At 40.4% G+C, this 7,722-nt stretch overlaps 1 non-coding gene across 1 annotated transcript; it reads right to left on the bottom strand.

The window, feature by feature from the left end:
* Positions 1–5,267: 5,267 nt before the first annotated feature.
* Positions 5,268–5,342, bottom strand: Trnal-caa (transfer RNA leucine (anticodon CAA)). The gene has a single exon. It is a non-coding gene; the product is annotated as a tRNA-Leu (tRNA).
* Between the last annotated feature and the right edge of the window lie 2,380 nt (positions 5,343–7,722).

Genomic DNA, 7,722 nt, shown 5'->3' with positions numbered 1-7,722 from the left:
TACCTTAATTTCCTCCTGTCGCGGTACGGTCTACTTCTCTTCAGTTTCCGCTACCAATTATGAGGGACTGCCTTAGATGGTAGTTCTATGAGTAGGAAATTCAACTGTCACATACGTTTTACGTACATATGAAGTTATGGGGGCTTCAGAGCCCAAGGATATCCTGTACATACTTGTTCATTTAGACCTTATTTCAAATGTACTTACTATTTGTGAAGCTGCTTTCAGAGTATGAAAGGTTCATGCCCAGATATTGTAAATCTGCCGGTTTCAGGGAGTAGTCAGCTCACTAATAGAGAGGACTGAAGAGCAGAAATCTTCGAAGGAGACCAAGCCATGACTACACTAAGCTGGTTCTCGTGGATGTAGGTTGCAGTAGTTTTGCACACCTGAAGAGGTTGCATAGGATAGCCCAGCCTGGAGAACTGCATCAAACCCGTCTTCCGACTGAAGACCATAAGAAAATACTCGCACACATTAAACAAAACTGTGTAAAAACTTCTACATTATTCGCTATCATTAACACGAAATGACAACCAAAGTTCTACACGCACTGTTGTAACACAGAGGTATGAGTACTGACTAAATAATTTTTGATACTGTTATTACAGGGGTGACGATGTAATTTGGTTCTGAAATACTGAATACATAATAGCAGGAAAAACTCATTATGAAAGGCGATAGAGTGTACGAAGCGCTCACCTGTCTGATAGGCTGTGGTTTAACTCTATCCTGACGCTTCGCATGGAGCTGCACTATCCATCTGCAGAGGTGGATGTTTGTCATTATTACTTGTGTTAGTTTTTCATTTCTGTTCCTTTCACGCTCAAAGATATTCGTCGCCGTTAGGCGCAGCTCTCTGGTCTTCCTGTTCTTCGATTGGGGAGTCACCACGACCATTGAAACCGCTAAAGACTGGTGTATACTAAGAAGTTTGCGATAGCAGAACATCATTTCCAGTTTACAGAAATATCTGCACTCAGAACCATGTCACATTACTACCGTAGACTGTATCACGTAATCCGGCCGCTGTAGTCGTGCGGTTTTAGGCGCTTCAGTCCGGAACCGCGCTGCTGCTTCGGTCGGAGGTTCGAATCCTGCCTCGGCCATGGATGTATGTGTTATGTCCTTAGGTTAGTTAGGTTTAAGTAGTTTTAAGTCTAGGGGACTGATGACCACAGATGTTAAGTCCCATAGTGATTAGACCCATTTGAACCGTTTTTGTATCGCGTAACATTACAGATTTGTAGACACAAATGTAATTCTAACAGTAAAGACAATCCGTAGAAACATTGTAGCATTAGAACTACATACTAGTTTAAAAATATATATATATAGACATAAAATTTTATGATTCAAATTCTTTCCTAACCGTGCTGAAATATGACCGTTACCAATTAAAGAATATTAAAGTAAATAGTAAATGTGTTTACCGCTTAAGTGTTCGCATACCTTTACTTTGTTAATAGTAATACAGGTGTTAACACGGGACTGGCTACCTCACACCTCCTATCTTGACATAGCGAGACAGCTCTCTTTCTATGACCCAGCAACATGGAAACTAACTTTATACAATATCACATCTGGACAGGGAACATTATATGCACGATACAGAGAACTAAATGTGACGAACTATTATTTAGGATGACCATAAGCTTTACAACCGCCTGCATTTCGTAAGATACCCCTTATTTTCAGATTACCTTCATTTCCTTATTTTTCAGATTAACACTTTCACGCTGCGTATGGAGACATTAGTAGCATTCAACAAGCTCAAGCAGCTCTGCAGAACGCATAGCAGGGAGTACATTTCAGTTCCCACGCTGACTGAAGTATCTGCTATACCGTAAGGCGTAGTCCGTAGGAGGTGAGGTGCTGAGGCTAGTTGCGACGACAGTTAGGCTAGCGTATGATACGTAGGGAAGCCACAGCCAATCTTGCTCGAAGCAAATGATTCTGTTCAATAAACATTTACTGACAAAAGCCAACTTTTCCCCTATAGGTATTAGGAGAAGCCTACTGGTCATAAACATTTTCTTACAACAACTCTGCGACGCAAGGAAGCAGTCATTTCAATAAAGAGATTAATAATGTTCAAGATAACGAAGCTGTACGAACACTACAAAGTTTTATTGTTGTAAGTGCAAGATCTAGATTGAGCGCCATAATCACCAATCACCGACAGGATACTGTTCGATCTAGTTCTGTTGTTAAAACCATGGTCTCAGGAATTAGTTAGGTTTGAGTTAATAAGTAACACAGTGTCTCATTTATTATCAGATTATGGCGTCTTGGTAAACAAACACATCGCAAGGACATCCAAGAACATTATTTCAACTATTATAGCTTCTCGATTTCATCAGTTAGAAATTTCAGGGTATATACTTTCCAGAAAATCCGATAGAACTGATGTTGCTACTGCGAGGGACATCAACTACGATAGCTTTGCGACAAAACGGGTAGGCATAAATTCTACGCGACGACTTTATAAGATAATCCAAGGACGGATTGTCCTCATCTCTGTAAGTCTCGGACGGAATAGCACTGCCAATTATACTGTACGCTTCTTATACCATCTTCTATGGACTCTCTGACTAAACGGAGACACTTCTGGAGGTTTATTAAAAAAAAAGGGGATTTTGTAATGTTATGTAACAGATTGCTTGTTATTTCTCACGAACTGCGTTCTCACAGAACACGTATGTTACGGTATTTCTTGTTTCAAAATTTTTATGTGAAACGTAAGAAAACTCAACTGGTGAAAACAAAATTCAAAATGTAGTTTAAGAAGCGCATAACTTTTATCGGTTAAGACATTTTCATGTTTCAGAGTCACTGCAGGAATGATAGTAAACGTTTCATTGTTGTTGAATTTACTTTACTAGAATTGCTTGGCTCTACGTTTTGACCTGAGACTTATCCATCTAATTCAGTTTTTTATCTTATTATTGTAGAACACTCATCACGCCTTGAAGCCAAGATAAAATAAGCCACAAGAAGTCAGCTGTAGAGGGCACAATAAATGTATCAACTGCAGAAAATTTCGCTTCCAGGAAACAGGACGAACTGGTGAATGAGCGACATCGAGGAACCATCAGTTGTGATAGTCAGTCTTCTGGGAACGAGTATCACAGAACAGCACATCTCATCGGAGATTCAAAAGTGCTGCGGAGAGAGCTACCTACTTGAGTGCGATCGATAAACAGCAAATTTCTATTCCGTCGCCTGCTGACAATATTGTTTGTCAGATATTCGAGAGGTGAAACCATCAAATTTGGGCAGTGGAATTGGCAAGAAATGTGAGAACGCTGCCTGGGCTTGTTCACTTTGCTATTCCGTGTTGCCCATTCACTCTAAGGCACTAACAGCGTAGTACAATGAACGCAAAGCCCATTAACCACTTTAAGTTCTTGCAAATTTAGAACCACGACTGACAAACATCACGTAAACCACTGGGAATTCAAAGGTATCGTCATGGCAAACTGAGTACGAACAGAAGCACCATGAATAGGCCAAGGCAGATCTAAATCCTTCTTTCAGTAGCGTATATGAATTTTGATGTGTGAACTCTCCACTATCATCAATGGCCCCTCTAGTTACTCACCAGGGACTTATAAAAGTGAAGCGGCAGAGTTCAACAGGTAATTTATGTAGGAACGGTAGACAAACATGGTGTTAGATGGCTCGTCCAGTACTCTAGATGATCGGTGTTCCGTTTCCAAGTTTTTTCCCTTGTTTAAAATGTTACTGAGAGCAGAGAAGGTTCACTTTTAATGTCTTGATAACTTAGATGCCGTCACAAATGAAATATTAGTTCAGATATAGAGAAATGTGGAAGGGAAGTGTTCGTGACCTGCGTTACGGAACCATACCAGCATTTGTCTTCCGTGAGACAGTGTATGAGTATAGCTGTTAGACGTAAGCTCAAACAACGAATATTGTGGCAGTTCCTATTCGTTACAACATAATGGTAGAATTCTTTGCCTTTCTGCAGGCGTCTGCTGTGTGAATTTACAAGCTCTGTCAGCTGAAACGTGGCATAGAAGTTAGCGAGAAGTATTTGTCTTACGGTTGTGTCTTTATTTGCCTTATTACACTGTAATCTAACAACCATATGTTTAATCAGACTGTGAATACGCCGAATTTCTTCTAAGTACATTATAAACATTTTTAGGCCGCTTGTGAGTTTTAACGAGCATTATTTTGAAGATTTTAGTGAGGGAAGGGATGCACTGGCATCCGTAGGGAAAGTGTTATAAGTGGGAACTCTTTTCAGACATCCGCCTGTAACTAGCCCTGTAACAAAAGTTTAATACATCTCCTTATTCTATTTTTAAATGTTGGCAATGGGTTTTAATATACTGCATTCTTTTTCCGAAATCACAAAAATTACTTCGAAATTACAAAGATTATGTAGTCATGTACCTATGAACAAATACTATACTGTAATTTAAAAGTGTTTCATTCGAGCAAATTTAGTCAATACAGTATTTTGTAGATCATCAGATTATTATTCTACTGCACACCAATAATCAGTAAGTGATATAAAATCAAGCAGAAGTATTGTCGACAACCAGTTGCAAGTAAAATTCATTTAGAAATCGAAACTATTCAAACTAACACAAATTTCCATTATCAAGACAGGTAAACTGTTAACAAATAAGCGCAACACATTTAATAAGCAAATATAACATGTCCCATGCTGAGAGACCATCTTTTGCTTAAAGGTACAAGTGAGGCACAACCCACGAAGTATGGCTTAACAGTTCACACGTTTATTTAACTAGTTTTAATATCATACAGAATTTTACTTTCCATAAAATTCTGTAACTGAAGAATGAAAAATATATTCCTAATTGGTTTAACACATTATATAGCACTTACATACGTAGGACTCGAAATGCTTATAAATGCTGCACAAAACACAAACTCATGTCTAGCAACAACAGAAACTGTATAAAATGGCGTAAACTGCTTATGGAGGTCTGTAGTTATCATTCTTTCAAGTGATAGTAAAATCAGTTGCTTAAGTATCCAGCAAAAGACATTCTGTGTTTCTGTGTGCTATTAATTGACCAACATTCATTGTCTCATTTGGCAGTGCAGGGTCCGCCCCACTTGGCCCCTAGTAACAACAGCATCGACGAGCAGTAGATGTATTATTATATCTCTTCCAGGTTTGCCGACATATTCCACTTCCAGAATGAGATTTTCACTCTGCAGCGGAGTGTGCGCTGATATGAAACTTCCTGGCAGATTAAAACTGTGTGCCCGACCGAGACTCGAACTCGGGACCTTTGCCTTTTGCGGGCAAGTGCTCTACCAACTGAGCTACCGAAGCACGACTCACGCCCGCTGCTCACAGCTTTACTTCTGCCAGTACCTCGTCTCCTACCTTCCAAACTTTACAGAAGCTCTCCTGCGAACCTTGCAGAACTAGCACTCATGAAAGAAAGGATATTACGGGGACATGGCTTAGCCACAGCCTGGGGGATGTTTTCAGAATGAGATTTTCACTCTGCAGCGGAGTGTGCGCTGATATGAAACTTCCTGGCAGATTAAAACTGTGTGCCCGACCGAGACTCGAACTCGGGACCTTTGCCTTTCGCGGGCAAGTGCTGTACCAACTGAGCTACCGAAGCACGACTCACGCCCGCTGCTCACAGCTTTACTTCTGCCAGTACCTCTTCTCCTACCTTCCAAACTTTACAGAAGCTCTCCTGCGAACCGTGCAGAACTAGCACTCATGAAAGAAAGGATATTACGGGGACATGGCTTAGCCACAGCCTGGGGGATGTTTTCAGAATGAGATTTTCACTCTGCAGCGGAGTGTGCGCTGATATGAAACTTCCTGGCAGATTAAAACTGTGTGCCCGACCGAGACTCGAACTCGGGACCTTTGCCTTTCGCGGGCAAGTGCTGTACCAACTGAGCTACCGAAGCACGACTCACCCCCGGTGCTCACAGCTTTACTTCTGCCAGTACCCCCGTTTCCTACCTTCCAAACTTTACAGAAGCTCTCCTGCGAACCTTGCGGAACTAGCACTCCTGAAAGAAAGGATATTACGGGGACATGGCTTAGCCACAGCCTGGGGGATGTTTCCAGAAAGAGATTTTCACTCTGCAGCGGAGTGTGCGCTGATATTCCATCTGTTTTGTAGGTACCCAGAATTTAAAAGAGATGCGTAAACAGACTAGTACGTCACACTCTTATTTTTCATTTTTCAATAGTATTCGTGTGTACAGAGATAATCTAAGTGAAACATGCCGTTAAGGATCCACCAAATATGCAACTGACCTCGTTGAAAAGCACTTGCTACGAATAAATACATAATCGTCCACATTTCTTCGAATCCAGAGGACCTCGGAATGTGGTCTGGAAGGGCGCGGAGTGTGTTAATCTTCCAGTGTTCATAAAATATGATTGAATATTCTGTAATATTGAAAATATAACTTTTGTTGAAACTGAAAATACTGTAACATTCAAAACACAACTTTTGTGCTGAACAAACACTCATTCATGCCAACGTTGACTGTTTCTTCAAAAGTGCTGTTAGATGAGAAATTAGTGTGCTAAACTGACACTACCCATATGCTCTTTTGAGAAAGTGACCAACAGGTCTCGCTTGACAATAAAACCAAAATATTTTAAGTAAATATTCCAGTATCTTGTGATTCTAGCATAGACTGTGGTTACATCTGAAAACAGAAGCGTTAACAAACATATTACAATAACGTTAGTACTTGTGCTATGAATCATAAAACAGTTGCGTAATTGGTACTGGAATTTCTACACAATTTGGGAGCTGCATTTTCACAATCATATTGTATATTTGATGTAGTACTGCACTGTCATCAACTGAGTACGTGCAAACCAAATCTCGACATCAGTATATAACAAACTGAAATAAATGTTGATTGATTAGTATGATCCACAGAGATATACGGGGTGTTCAAAAAGCCTCTCCGCAGTGCCGTATGACTGTTAGCCGCGCTTGCCGTATGATTGTTCGCCTGCCTGGATTACTTCCCTTCAGGTGAACTCTCGCAACGTTCCACTGTTTCGTTTATCTCAGCCAGCGTCAGTAGTATCGTTGGTGTGTGTCGTTACGTGTTGACATAAACGTTTAGGTTTAATTCCTGTGTTCGTTTGTTTCGCTTTTGCCACTGTTAAAATGCTAACCATTAAAGAACGTGTGTTTTTAGTCCAACAAGTGTTCAAAGCTGGCGGTAAATACACAGTTTCAGTTATTCAAACATTTAATTTAGTTTTCCCGGAGACAACAGTCCCACATCGCGATACTGTGCGAGATTTCATTAACAAATTTTGATGTACGGGTTCAGTGACAGATGCACCAAGAAGTGGTCGTCCTATCGTTTTGTCTGAGGATAAACTACTCGATATTTCCGATAAAATGTCGTGATTCCGAACAAGTCAGTAAGAAAACTCGCCCAGGAAATCGATGTTAGTGTGGAATGACCCGCACAGCTGTAAGGAAAAAATTAGAACTTTTCCCATACAAAGTGACAGTCGTGCAAGAACTGAAAAATACTGATCATGGCAAGAGACTGCACTATTGTCAATGGTTCAAATATTTCGTTCAAAAATATGGAAGGGATATTTTTATGAAACGTTTTTCACTGATGAGGCATTGTTTCATTTATCCGGGTACATGGACTCGCAAAATCCTCGTATGTGGAGTACTGCAAATCCATAGTGTA

The sequence above is a fragment of the Schistocerca gregaria genome, chromosome X (genome assembly GCF_023897955.1).
Source record: "Schistocerca gregaria isolate iqSchGreg1 chromosome X, iqSchGreg1.2, whole genome shotgun sequence".
NCBI classification, from domain to species: domain Eukaryota; kingdom Metazoa; phylum Arthropoda; class Insecta; order Orthoptera; family Acrididae; genus Schistocerca; species Schistocerca gregaria.
The sequence above is the reverse complement of the archived record's forward strand: the minus strand, read 5'-3'. Positions and strand labels throughout refer to the sequence as shown.